Source organism: Danaus plexippus, chromosome 23 (assembly GCF_018135715.1).
Source record: "Danaus plexippus chromosome 23, MEX_DaPlex, whole genome shotgun sequence".
NCBI lineage: Eukaryota > Metazoa > Arthropoda > Insecta > Lepidoptera > Nymphalidae > Danaus > Danaus plexippus.
This window is the reverse complement of record NC_083551.1, coordinates 3,433,352-3,449,632: the sequence shown is the minus strand read 5'-3', so window position 1 is coordinate 3,449,632 and position 16,281 is coordinate 3,433,352.

Here is a 16,281-nt window from a genome sequence, read left to right as displayed (position 1 = left end):
TTTGATTTGAGGCAGTGATGAAAATATTGGAAATTATGAAATGAAAATTGCTTACTTTTTATCGTAAGGACATATCTTGTCCCCATGAGGCATTTGATACGATCAAAAGTTTTTTTTTTATAAAGTTCATCGGTTGAATACCTATGTTGTCTGTGTTTATATTTAAAACTCGGTTCACCCTTTCTGCGACAAACATGTGTCTAGCTGTGAGACGTCTCCTAGTTAGATTATGATTAAATACACAATACAAAAAAAAATGTATTATGGTGAGGTTGCACAGCTTAAACATGAGTCTGTATATTAAACACAGTTAAAATAATACTACTATAGAGAGAGAAAAGAAATCGAGTCAACCGTATATTCAAATTAAAAAAAAAAATTGTTTTTAAGTTTTTAAAATGACAATTGGATATAAACTCTGCAGTGAAAATATTTAGTGATGTGTCATATATTTTTTTTTCATATGTACATAATAAATTTTTCCTTTATAACTACTGAATCTTGTATGTAATTGTAATCTTATATCAGTAATTTATGTATTGATTACATTTATTTCTAGGGTAAAATAATAGTATGACATAAGAATGGTACAATAGAGTATAGACCTCGGCTAATAAAGTTTGTCAGTGCAATTTAAAATTCTGGTGAATGTTCGTATTTGTTATATAGAATAATTCCTTGGCATTATTTTAATATCGTTACCCACAAAACATGTAGAATAGGAATTAAAATCATATTGAACTATTTACTTACTCTTTTATATTGTATTCGTATTTAAGTTTGTATTTGCAGTATAGATGAAAAAGTATTTTGTTAGAATTTTTGACAAACTATTGATTTCATTTGTTATTTACATCGGTGTACGGTTCATTTATATGTTCAATATTTCCCCATTCTATTCTGTATAGTTACAGATTTGGAAGTGTTTTATGTTGCAGCTTATACATTCAGACCAAGTCTGAAACTTCCTTTTACTTAAACTTGTGCTCGTATTCTCCATGTATAAAAAAATATGATTATATCGTAAAAGTGATATTCCCTAACAAAACTTTTGCGTAAAACGAAGACTTAAGGTGGAACTAATGAATAAGTGAATAAATAATTTAACTGTTTATACGATTACGTAAAAGACCATTACTTCAATTGCTTCTTTAAAATTTTAAACAATTTTTTATAATAAAATACTGTGTTGTTTTCACACAAAATTCAAATACTTCGAAGTCTAATGTACAATATGCTTAAAGTGTCATGCAAGTAATGTGTGTCTCATGTTAAGAGTATACCTAGGGAAACTTCGTCTGACTGTGTACATATCGGTTCTTGATTATTAAATCTGAGCCAGACGTTGCGTAAAAGTGAATGTTTATTCCCTTATCACGTCTTCAAACCTTAGTGATAAATAGAGTTCTTAGAAATACTATTTTATAGTAGAAGTAAACTAAACCACTAAGGTATGAGACTATCATTAAGTGGAGTCACATTTTAAGTATGGACTCCAAAAATGTATTCGATTTATAATCTAACAATAATATAATAACTACAAGGTGACATGTAATAATCACTGCCAAACTTAATTCCAGAGTCAATCAAAAGTAAAATTCTTGGGGAAAATAAAAATGTGGAAGAAAAAATTACACCAAATTAATTTCGGACCGTAATCGTTTATGATTTAAATTATTACCTTATTATTATTTTTTTACTTTTTTTATGGGGACGAAAAATTTTGAATCTGTTTAACTTACAGAGCAACTTTTAGAGGAAAAGTCGGGTGAGGGTAATATAGGCAATTTTTGAAATTTCGTCAAAAATACTATAAAATAGAATAAAATGTGCTAAAATAATATATAAATTAGTGATTAAACTTTAATATACTGACAGGAAATGTAACGATTATAAGAGAAGAGATAGTATTTAAGGATAGATCATTAACAACTGTTTTTAGAAAAGGTGATAATGAGGTTTATATTTCCAAATACAATACATTAAAACTAAAGAACAGAAATGTATCACTTATTTTACTAATTCATAAATGTAAAACATTCTAATACTATTTTTTATTTATATATATAGAGAAACAAAGAATAAAAAGAAAGAAACTATTATATAGAAAATTTAAAACCATTTCAATATAAATGCTAAAATTTATAATATTTTGTGCGTGTACTTGGACACCTGTAGGATACGTTGAAATTTCTCATTAGAGTAATTTTTGTTTTGGTTTATATCGTAAATATATACAATTAATGAACTGGGTATCTAATATAAAATATTTATATTATTTAACCGTCCTATAATAAAATATTTTATAACCCAGAAACTACGTTATATTTCCTGAACATTTTGCTGTATGACTATAGTAGTGTATTCTTCGTTATTGTCGTAGACCGAATGTATCGTCAAGCCCATGCTGCCGGAAAAGCCATTGTCCACACAAACTATTACATATTTCTATAAGCTGTAATGCAAACACCAAACGCGACGGCGCAAACTTAAACCGATATTGTAAGCTCGATCAATATATAGTGTTACTGAAACGAGCCTGTATTGTTATTATAATGATTGATAATTTAAAATAAGAATTAATTTACGTAAATAAATACTTCACAGTCATTTAAAATGCAAATAGACATGTCTACATTATAATTATTTAACATTCATGCGAATATTGGATTTATTTATTGATTTATATTTTAAATAAATAGCACTAAGTACTAACCCAAAAGTATCCTGTTTTTATTTCGCCTTTGACTCAAGGTCTTATAGATATCGCAATAATCAATCTTAATTAATTACAGAGATTTCTATCAAAACATCAAAATGTTATGACTACATATCTAAACATTATAATTAGAGAGGTCTGCAACTCGGAGCGACTAATGAATTGTGATTAAAAATATTTCAAACAAAGCCGTCAGTACCTTAGGTCATTTGCATTCAAAGATGGCGGGTCACACAGTGACAATCTGTTCTATTGTGTTGTAGTCGCTATTGTTCCCACCAATCCAATGTTTATCTTCACAGCTTGATACAATTAACTTCAATATGTGTTCCAAGCAATGTATTATATTAATTAAGCGAATTTATCTATGCTGTGATTATTCTAGATAAGATTTAAACAGAATTATGTAAACCAAATACTGCTTTTTTGCAATATGTTTCAAACTTGACTTTATATTCCATTATGTCATTTATTCTTTTTAACAAGATAATAATTAAAAGGAGTGGATAAAATTATTCTAATATAGGTTTTGATAAGAAATAGTATTATGATTTGATTAGAAATTTCGTTTTCTAAATTATCCACCCGACTTGACTCTTTAACGTTAAGGTTATGGAATACAATATTGAATCTTATAAAAGTATCAAACAAAGCTACAATATTAAGGTGTATTGTAGAAACCGAAGCATTTTTTGTTAGAGGTATTTTAATTTCACTCTATTTAAATATCTTGGTCCCACTGATTGGAGCTACAATAAATACGTGATTTAGAATTTTGCATCCAACTTTGTCCGTTCCGTGATATTGAAAAACGGTATTCCAAGTTTGGCAATATCATAAGTCAGGTTTAATATACATATTATAAAACTTTATACAGTTTTATATGTTACATTGTAAAGCTATAATTCATTGTAATTCTCTTTAATGAATCGTGGAGTATTTTGCCAATTTCAACGTTTTTATTTATTGGAAGAATTATATTCCAACTCTGCAGTTATGTAAATTAATAAATTCGGAAACGTCAACAGTATTACGATTCAATAGGAGAGGAGGTTTTAATAGGGCTGTTTGTCTTTGACATTTTAATAAAACATCAATAATGATCTTTATTCGCATGTGAAAATTGTTTGATTGAAGTTTAAATACGACAGGTACACAGGTAATATGTGAAGATAACATATGTGATTAACGTAAAAAATTATGTGGTTTAGTGAACAATAATATTCAATTAAAAAACCAAATATACCGAAATCTTGTTTGACCTTTATTCTTACTGTAATATCCAAAGACTTCGGATAGTAGAGAGACTATCAAAGTAAAAAATAATAATTTTAATTTACGTATTATTGAGCACACAATAAACAACCTTGATGTGACACATGCACAATATTTATATTAAAAAAAATCATAAATAAACTTAAAAAGATAATAATTTAAATGAAACTAGTATTATTCGGATTCACTACGCGGATTTAATTATTTAAAAACTACATAATCCCGACGTTTCGGTTACTTTGCAGCAACCGTGATTACGGGCAGACGAGGGCATAATACTAGTTTCATTTAAATGAATACTCGCGAAAATCTTAGATCTCATTAAGATAATAATTACATAGTAATTTATTGATTTTTATGATATTGTATTTATTAGTATATAAACCTATTTTTGTTGCCTTTAATTCTTTCATATCGAAAAGAGTGGCATTTTCCCTCAGTGATTGATTGGTTTCATTCTTACTAGCTTGTCCCATGACAAAGATTTATGTTAAACAATTTGAACCTGATTAGAGGCTGAAATCGCTTTGTGTTCAATCTCGTTTTCTCTTATATTTCTCATTACGTCTATATCAATATCAAACAATAGAAAATTACAAATACTTATTCTTTAAATGTTCTCATAAACATGCACGTTTATTTCAAATAAACTGAAGCTGATACACAGAGCTAGGTTAACATTAAAATTAAGTTAAAATATTTAAATATTACAGTGCCTATCTCATAATTTACCACCAGTTGCAATTAGACGATCAAAGTTTTATCGTGTAATACATATCATCTTTTACTAAAACTACCTACATAATTTCATGTAACAATAAATTTAATATCGCCCATATATTTTTAATAGCCTTTTAAACATTTCATTGAATCAACTTCAACTTCAAAACTTTTTTAATTATTATTAATGCGTACTTATTTTTATTATTATTATTTTATTTATATTATAAAAATGTCTGAATCTAAGACCTATTCATTTCTATTCAAAAATTTGGATGGGTATCGCTGATAAGTATTAAATCGTGAAACTGCATAAAAATAGTTATTATTAGTGGGTAACAAAGTAATGGTTACTATTTAAAATACAAAGGAGAGTAGTCTTTAAAAGTAACGAACTAATTAAAAAAATGCTAAAATAGGGTTTTTTAAAATTCTTATAAGAAATTCGTCGTCACTATCCAGATTAGTACCAGACTAAATCTTTTAAATACTGCATCTTAGTCTAATACCAATTACGTTGGTATATAAAAAAATATTGTAGATTTTAATTTAATATTATAATAAGAGTAAAAGAAATTAAATAAAACAGATATTGATGTTACAGAAGACGAAAAATTTATTTAAGACGTTTTTGATATCTCCAAAATAATATAATTCGAAAGTCGTGGTCGGAAAACTTGTGGGTATAAATTGGTTTAGAAAATTTATGTTAAAAAAATTAGGCAAATATAATTTATGAATAAAAACATAATTCTTTAAAACAAATATTTTTTTTAAATTTAGACTCCTTGAAAGGTTGTATTTTGTAAAAATTAAATTCCTGGAATTCATAGTAAACTTAAAATTGCAATAAATAAAAAAGTTTTAACTCATTTCTCATCCTTTTATCACGGATAACGGACCTTTGTTCACGAATTACAAAAGAGGCAATGCCTTTATGTTCCCAATTTAATCAAAATTTGGATTTGTTTGCTGAGTAGTCCAATATCCTAAACAATAACAATCTTTTGTCTTACAAAAGATTAAGGTAAATGTACCTAAGTTAATTCTTGATAAAATACACTATAACTTTTATTAGTAATTAACGTTTTAATCTGTTTATGTCTTAAGAATCGAATGTTTATTACACTATGAGTAAACGAATATGGTTAAAAGGTAACAAAATTACGTTTGTAAATATTCTGATAATTACATATTACAATTTTTTTTTTCTATACAAATACAAATTTGTAATTTTTAATAAATTTTCTTTTTATAGTGGATTAGTGATAAAAATTTTTAGTTTTAAGTTTAATGTAAGTTTCGATTACCTATTTGTTTTATTAATAAAATATGTTTTACGACAAAATAAATGTTACACTTATCATTTGTAAAGCTATTATTACGACCTTAATGCAACAGACCCATAAAAATATTTTAAAAATTAATTAACTAGGAGATCATGCTTAATGTGTAACTAAAAACATGACTGTCACGACTCGGTCTTAGGATAACAACAGCATCATATTTCTTGTATGATGACAGGAACGTTCTGGTTATCACAGCCAGCTGTTCCGCAGACGCAGTGGTGTCTCTTGTTATATGATATTTCAACTAAACTATGGTGTTGTCCTGGCAATGTCCGTTATTTTTTTGTTTTCAAAAATAGGTAACAAATTAACATATAAACAATGAGAACACATCTCGCCTGCCCGTGATCACGGTTGCTGCAAAGTAATCGAAATTTCAGAGGTATTTAGTTTTAAAAATAATAAAATAAAGCGTAGTAATCCGAACCGAACTTTTAAATAGCCTTCCATATCTTACAAATTTTTAATTTATAAAATTGATTTTAAAATTAAATTTACCACAACCAAATATTCCTTATTTATGCAAATACAAATAGCTCAAACGCATTAAAATTGGGCTGAATACAAGTTTACCAGAAAGTCCCTCAAGCGTTTACTTTTGGGTTTGAGATTAGTAAATTAATTAAGTCGAAGGCCTCGCCGGTAAGAATCCAAGTGTTTTTGACAAAATGTAATTTAGAACACACCCCTGAGATTTTAGCTTGATTAAATCGTTTTATTTTTTACCAAGTTACTTTTGATCTTCAATGATGTTTTGGGAGCCGGGTGTTACAGAAAAGTTTATAAAAAGTTTGTTCGATTACATTTCTTTTAATAGCATGGCTGTAATTGCTTTAAATACTTAAGAATTATGTGTAATAAAATTGGTACTCTACAAATTAAATCAAAAATGTATTTCGAGATTTATTGTTTAAAATGAATGACTTAAAAGAGATAGAGGACAAATTTACAAAACAAGAAATTTAGTCTGGGACTAAATATTGAACATATTGCTTTTATGTCCGTGTTGTATTGTATGTAAATTTTTTAGTCCTTACAAAGTATTTATATGTATTGACAATACAATTATTCAAATAAATTGTATGCAAAGATAACATATGTGAATAACTCAGCATAATAATATAAATATACTCCTAGCATTATATTTTAATTTATAATATTAAATGTCTGAAATATAATATTATATTATAGACATCTATAGACGTATGGAAGATACATTACTGGCCTTGAAAATATTAAATTAAATTCATATAGATAGCTGTGATATTTTTTCTTAATTGTTACATTCTGATATTTTAGATGTCATGATTGGTGCCTGTTTTCCATTATATTTTTGATAAACTAAGAGAAAAAAAAAATCTCGTTCTATCAAATATATCACGAAAAATTTAATTATATAACATCGTGGGTTAAAGGCAAAAAATCAGAAATTTGATAAATCATCTAAAACTTTTTTTGGTTAACATGTTTCATTTAAGCTTGACAGACGTTGTAAATTTTCCTAACATTTTAAAATCAATTTGCATTTGAATACATTATTTTTATTATATTTGAGAATTAAATTTACATAAATCGGATTACATTTTGAATTTAAACCGATGCGACGAATCTAATACTTCAGAGTAATTGCGTTCACAAGAAGATGAGATGAAATTTTCTGTCAGCTACTGCCAACTATCGAATTCTTGCCTAGTAAATAAAACATATGGTATATTGTAATAAAAAATATGTGATATTTTTTTTTGTTACATTTTTTTTTTGGTATTCAATTCCTTTATTTTTAATACTGCTGTCTATAAACTGAGCTACAGAACTTTATGTTTCCTAAACTTTTATCAGTAAATACGATAACATATTCAAATAGATTGACAGTTTCTGGCTACAGGCGAAATGGCAGATCCGAGTCATGCCCACATCAATATTTATTTTTCCTACACTGGTATTTAGTCGGCGGCATATAACTATACTTTTCCAACCATAATTTAAAACTTAAATGTTCATAAATATTTCTCGTGGATGTATTGATACATTCTAATTATGTTATAAGCATTTATATTATTTCTAAAGTTAAAAAGTTATCATTGAGATTTTGGTAAAAAACATGACAGATGTCATTAAACTCGTGCATAGACACGAGAAATTTTTGTTGCCAAAATATTCAAAGCAATAAATTATGACCGCTCATACACACTAACTGGAATGGTATTATTATTTATTTTTTAATATCACATACACACAAAAGAAATGTGTTTGAAGATTATGATAATTTCTTATTTGTAGTATAAAATATATTTTTAGGAAGTAAAAATTTTTTAAATCATTATCATGTCAGGCATGCCATCAATTTGATATAAATGAAATTTGCCTAAGTGTTCGCTAAATGGACTCTAAAAATCTACGTCAAGGGTTGTGTTGAACTTTTGTCAGTGATGAGTTTAACGATAATAGACACCTTCCAGATGATTTTTCAAAAGCTATTTTCTATTTAATATGGTCATATTGTCATATAATTTCGTTTTGGAGCCTAAGAAAAAACTTCATAAAATTAATTTTTGATCCCCGCCATAAGCAATAAGATATCGATCGATGCTTTGTGTAAATAAATGAATATCGAATTCAAGCCTTTCAAGACGTTATATAATCCAATTATTTTTCATTGATTTACATTCCCTTTCCATCTAAAATGTAAATTGTGTGTCTACATTAATAAATATAGATTTGGATTTCAGACGTTTATGGCGTTGATTGCTCGATCGGAATAAAACAATTGCTTTTATTTATACAACTCTCTAATAAACTTGATATTTATTACTTTCTTGTATCGAGTTACTTAAACCAATTTTATTTTATGTGATTTGTTAATTTTTTTTTTTTTTGTTTATTGTACCAAATAAAAATAAATTAATTTAATTTCAAATCGACTTTTGGAAGAAGGTTTTGGGAAAGATATGTTATTTATGGAAAAGCATAGATAAATTAAAGCAATTCTCTAACAATATTTTAAATTGTTCGTATTTGTATATTTCTTTTACAATTATTCCGGGTTGGATTTTTATTTGATCCTATATAGGCCGGATAAAACTAGCTGTACTTGGATGAACGGCATAATTTAGTTTGCTTTTTTAAAATGTTATACCAATGGAAAGCTACGAACCGTTTTAAAAACTTCCAGTTAAAAAAAAAATATGAGTTGAAATATTTTGATAGTGATTCCGTACTTGTAATAAAACATTTTTAACCCTAATTTAATAATTTTTAATCTTATTATTAATTGATTTTAATTTATCTTATTATTCAAATATTCGATGTTAACAGTCACAGATTATATGTTGTGGAATTTTTGTTATTTATAAACATTTTCAAGCTATCATAAATAAAGAAGTTAAGTTACGAAGAAAAACTAGAAACTAGTTTTATTAATTAATTACCCTTACGTATTAAACTTATTGCTGATGATTGATCGTAGATCAACTCGATATAATGCATAAATAGGGATTTCTTATTCCGGATAAACATACAATATTTTTCATTTCGATAGAATTCTACATAAGTAGACGTAATGCATTACATTGAGATATAATTTTAAGAGAGAATTTAATATCTGAATTAACGTACATGACAAATTTATCACATTTACTTAAAGCATTTTTTTTTCGACTTCTAAACATGAACCAAAGTCGATTAAGCATCCATTATATAAAAATTAGCGTTAAAAGAGGTTATAACCGATGCAACTCTCCAATATATACATAAGACAAACCGTGTCTCTAATTGAATTATTTTTATTAACATATTTTCTAAGTCAAACAGTCTTTATATTTACCTAAATAGGTATAATGGGTTTAACACAATACAGCCGTTATAACTAAGCTTGTTTATGTATTTTTTGTAGGTATGATATGGAATACTAATAGAACATTAATTACGAATCTGTATTAACCTTATCAATGTTATTGATACATTTTTCTATATTAAGAAGAAACAATTATTATATATATATATGTATTAAGTATCATAAAATATATATTCTTTTGTAAATATTTATTTAACTTTTGTAACTATAAAGCTTTTATTGATGAAGTTAGATTGAAAGTACATTTTATTTTAATGTAAAAAGTTTTTAAGCCTCAATTTTTTGTTCATTCCGGACAAAAGTCTCTGTGTAGGCGCCTACATGCGGTAATAAAGGAGCGGCCACCATAATATCAGATACATTCAAGAACGGTCGTTCGGACGAGTAACTAGTGGGGGAATAGTGGAACATACAGAATTATCAGATGTATTGCTGCACTGGGAGTGTAAAAAGATCTATAGAGTGATGTAATAGAACAAATAGGCCCTTGAATGAATAAATCAATGTGAACAACATAAGTTTTAGATTCTTAATAAGGTCTTTCAGCAGTAATATCCAACAACTCAGGAGTATTGTGTGTATTATAAATAAAATAAACTATACTAAAGTATTTATATGTTAAAAAATGGAAGAACGAATTGTGACATGTCTTATATATAATGCATATCATTGATGAATTTATAAATAATGAAAATATTTTTGTATTTTGTCTGTCAGATTACTTAGTGTTTTAAATATAACTGTAACTACCAAATAAAACGATATTGTGTGATTAATTTTAATATAGCTAGCACAGTATATAACGTTCAAGCAGCCTTAATAAATACAGGCCTGTGTGTATTCATCCATCACCACACGCTTCAATACCAAGATTTCATTAAGCTGATAGTTCTCTTGCAATAATTCAAGCAAGTCAAAGCGTTCAGCTATGATTTACATAAACGTATATGCATACTATAATATAACTAATTGAAAGTATTTTTTTATATATTGGTTTAATATGGAAGATGATATGAGGTAAGAAACAAAGTTTTATTAAAAAAATATATTAAAAAAATTGTGCATTTACATTTTTTAATATATCATACAAATAAGATTACTAGAACTTCATTATTATTTCACAATATGTATATGTATAGCTAATCCACGCAGAACGTGTGAACAGATATGGAGGTTTTTTCCCATCCATACATTAATTTATAACGAAACAGAACATACGACCTAAACATTAACTACTTACTTATGAAAAACATCTTGTAGATTTAATACAAGTATGTACTTATTTTTGCAGCCAATATTGGGTCAGCACAATATAATTCTAGGAACGGAAATGATTGTGGAAGATCTAAAAATACATAATTTAACGTAAATTATATCAGACGAGAAATTGAATTCAATACAGAAGCACAGAAAATACAGGAAACCTTATGAACAACAAAAATATAATTTATGAATATACTATAGTCTGATTCTATAGCAAATAATCTTGACCACTAAAATACTATGTTATTATTATTATAAAATAGTATTTTAGTAAAGTATTTGGTAGAGTGGATTTATGTTAGGAAAAACCTGAAATTTTATACAGTTAACTATAATTTTTTTATTCAATTTGTGTGTACAAATTGGCTTCGCATTATAAGTCTATTTCACATTGCGTATATTTATAGTAAGGCACTACTAATTAAAAAAAATATCACAGAACGATGGAATTCCTAAAAAACAATCTATGATTTTTAATTGATATGGAATATAATTATTTCATAATCATAAAAAAAATATTCCAAAAAAACTATACTCGGTTCGACTCCTTACATATTTATTCCATAATTCTGTGTATCAATGCTAACATTTTAAACAAAAAAAAAGCGTTATTTCTAGATTTGATTTTTCCTCTAAAAGATACAGATTTGAAAATAAATTACATCTATTTGGATTCAATTACAAAAAAAAATATTAATAGCTTTCACTTTTTACACGATCTCATCTAACCGCGAGAAGATCAGCGATGAAGACAGACCTGGCTATGGAAATTTATTTCGTCCTATAAGATATATGTAAGTGTAACTTAGAACGTAATTGGTTTAGTCGTAAAATTCACAATAGCGTTTTACATAACACAAGCATTACATAATTGTCGTTTAATATTCATCCAGTTCAGAAGCTATCTAGAAGTTAACTTACAATTCCGCTTCACTCCACCGTGATGTAATTCTGGAGTAAATCATGTTAATTTATGCAACACAGTTTAAGAAGTTTTATAAGTAGTTTCGGTACATTTGGAAGGAAACATTACTCAGATCGCAAGATATGTACTTAAATATAGAGTTATTGAGAGATGAATAGATTCAAGTGTGTGAATTTTGACTGACACTATTATTCATAATGTTCGAAAATAAAATATCTTATTTTTCTTTTTGCTTCAAAGAAACCAAATAGTAATATTTTAAATTAAAAAATCCATTATTTTAAGTTTATCGAAAAAAAATCCAAAGATTAGAAACAATTTAATTCACTTCTTATTGTATTCAAGCAAGTTTAAATACGATGTAAAGGAAATGAAGAGCGGGAATATCTAAGTTTAAATAGACTTAGACATATTATTAGTCTTATAATACTTTTGAACATTTTCAAAATCTTATTGAAACCCTCGAGATTTTTGTTTTTACTTCAGGCTTCTTGAGTTTTTCGGGAAAACGAGGTAATCATTTTGATTTCTGCGAGTATATAAGATTTTCGCTAATAATGAAAATGTTTCCCTTATGATGTTAATTTTTTATTGGTGCATGAGTAATTGATCATAGCTTATACATTATACGCAACAACTTAAACTAACAACGCAGACTTATGAACTATATTTAAATATCATTCCCAATTTTTCCATTATATATTTATAATGTTATAACTGTTTTATAACAAGTTTTGGTTCTTGACACGCTTTTATTCTTTGTTTGGTACGATGTCTAAAAAAGTTAAAAACTACAATTGTTTATATAATAACTACTTCTTAGTCCGTACTATATTTGATTTGTAGGACTTCACTTCACACTTCATCAGCAATGAAACCTCATCTTTTCTAAAAAAAAACAACAGTGAGTGTTTTGATTATTGGGTTTTTGGGGTTAGCACCGATCTCCAAAAATATAGATAAAAAAGGTACAAGTTACTTTGAGATACCGACGTTAAATTCCGTAACGTGGCAAACTGAACTTTTTGTTGAAGTGTCTCATATTATTGGTATAAAATTTTATAACTGAATGAATTGAAAATAGAAATAAGAAAATTAATAAATAATTTTTAGGTGCTAAATATATCTCATTCGTTATAATCTTGTCGATAATGAGATCTAAGATTTTCGCGAGTATTCATTTAAATGAAACTAGTATTTTTCGGATTTACTACGCGGATTTTATTATTTAAAAACTACATAATCCCGACGTTTCGGTTACTTTGCAGCAACCGTGATCACGGGCAGACGAGGTGTGAATGTCTGTCAGTTGGTCCTTGTTATTTATCATCTACCGCCATCGATTTCTTAATTTTCTGGCGTACCGCTCTGGATGCCGGCAGAATGCGCTCACGGTGTCTTGAGGTCCTGCGGTGTGGTTTCGGACATGGGATTTTATATTTTTAAGAACGGGGTCCCAGGTGTTTGATAGATTCCAGCCATCTTCTCTATTGAAATTGGGATGTTTTTTAATTTCAATAGCCTCGCGAATTAATCTCGGTATATACTTGTCTTCCCGAGCGAGGATTTGAGGTTTATCAAAACGAATGTAGTGGCCTGGTTTGTCCATTGTGTGTTCACACACTGCTGACTTCGACGCGCGCCTGTTTTTGATGTCTGAGATGTGTTCCTTAACCCTTGTACCGATGCTCCTCTTCGTCTGTCCAATGTATGACAAGCCACAGTCACAGTCGAGTTTGTATACACCCGCTTGTTGTAAAGGAATGTTACTCTTGATTGGTCTCAAGAATTGGCTCACTTTCTTATGTGGTTTGTAAATAGTTTTAATGGAAACCTTCTTCAAGATGTTGCCTATTCTGTCAGTAACTCCCTTCACATATGGTAGTATCGCAGGTTGTCGTTCAACTGTGGGTGGCTTCAGGTGGTTCTTGCGATGCTGGCGAGGCACGGGCAGGTTGTTGATGGTGAGAGCATGTTTTACATGCTGCAGCTCGGCCTCTAGGTGGTCAGCATCACAAAGGTGTTGGGCTCTCTGTAACAAAGATTTGCCAACGGTAGCTAACTGTATAGGGTGGTGGTGCGAGTTACCGTTGAGGTACCTGTCCGTGTGTGTGGGTTTCCTATAAACAGTATGTCCCAAAGTATTGTCAGGATTCCTAATGACAAGTATATCAAGGAAAGCTAAAGAATTATTTGCCTCCAATTCTATAGTAAACTGAATCTTACTATTGATAGAATTAAGATGGTTCAGAAAAGCAGATGTTTTATTTTTATTTAATATTGTGAAGGTGTCATCTACATACCGTTTATATATTAAAGGTCTTATAGGAGGAGAGCAAAGGGCTCGCACCTCGAAGTCTTCCATGAATATGTCAGCGACAACGGGGGAAACCGGCGAACCCATTGCAACTCCATCTACTTGTATGTAGAATTCATCCTTCCACATGAGGTAGCCAGATGTTAGGCAATGCTTTAATAGTTCTGCATATTCTATAGGCATATTGTTATCCTTTAACTTACCTCTTACAATCTCAATGCAGTCAAGAACAGGTATACTAGTGAATAATGACTGTACATCGAAACTGACCATACTGTCATTGTCGCTTAATTTTAGGTGTTTTAAATCTTTGACAAATTGGTAGGAATCCTTAACAAATGACTTTGTGTGGCCCCGGAGTGGTGATAATATCTTTGAAAGAAATTTAGCCAGTTTATAAGTTGGTGAGTCAATCTCTCTCAATTCAATCTCAGTCAATTGCTCTCCTCCTATAAGACCTTTAATATATAAACGGTATGTAGATGACACCTTCACAATATTAAATAAAAATAAAACATCTGCTTTTCTGAACCATCTTAATTCTATCAATAGTAAGATTCAGTTTACTATAGAATTGGAGGCAAATAATTCTTTAGCTTTCCTTGATATACTTGTCATTAGGAATCCTGACAATACTTTGGGACATACTGTTTATAGGAAACCCACACACACGGACAGGTACCTCAACGGTAACTCGCACCACCACCCTATACAGTTAGCTACCGTTGGCAAATCTTTGTTACAAAGAGCCCAACACCTTTGTGATGCTGACCACCTAGAGGCCGAGCTGTAGCATGTAAAACATGCTCTCACCATCAACAACCTGCCCGTGCCTCGCCAGCATCGCAAGAACCACCTGAAGCCACCCACAGTTGAACGACAACCTGCGATACTACCATATGTGAAGGGAGTTACTGACAGAATAGGCAACATCTTGAAGAAGGTTTCCATTAAAACTATTTACAAACCACATAAGAAAGTGAGCCAATTCTTGAGACCAATCAAGAGTAACATTCCTTTACAACAAGCGGGTGTATACAAACTCGACTGTGACTGTGGCTTGTCATACATTGGACAGACGAAGAGGAGCATCGGTACAAGGGTTAAGGAACACATCTCAGACATCAAAAACAGGCGCGCGTCGAAGTCAGCAGTGTGTGAACACACAATGGACAAACCAGGCCACTACATTCGTTTTGATAAACCTCAAATCCTCGCTCGGGAAGACAAGTATATACCGAGATTAATTCGCGAGGCTATTGAAATTAAAAAACATCCCAATTTCAATAGAGAAGATGGCTGGAATCTATCAAACACCTGGGACCCCGTTCTTAAAAATATAAAATCCCATGTCCGAAACCACACCGCAGGACCTCAAGACACCGTGAGCGCATTCTGCCGGCATCCAGAGCGGTACGCCAGAAAATTAAGAAATCGATGGCGGTAGATGATAAATAACAAGGACCAACTGACAGACATTCACACCTCGTCTGCCCGTGATCACGGTTGCTGCAAAGTAACCGAAACGTCGGGATTATGTAGTTTTTAAATAATAAAATCCGCGTAGTAAATCCGAAAAATACTAGTTTCATCTTGTCGATAAAACAATATGAAAGGAGAACTTTTAAAAACTCTTACAATTTAAAAAACTGAACCCGAAGAAAGAAAGTTTTGCTCCAAACTTATTGAAACGTAAAATCGTGTTCAAATTTTAGATACACGATCTGACAGCTATTTGTAAGAGGAAATGGAATCGTAATTGCATTGCATATGCTCTCCTAATGTGCCTTGTATGGGATATTTTGTTTAAAATGGTATCTTGTTATACGATTATTTTGACGGCACAGAACTATTATTATG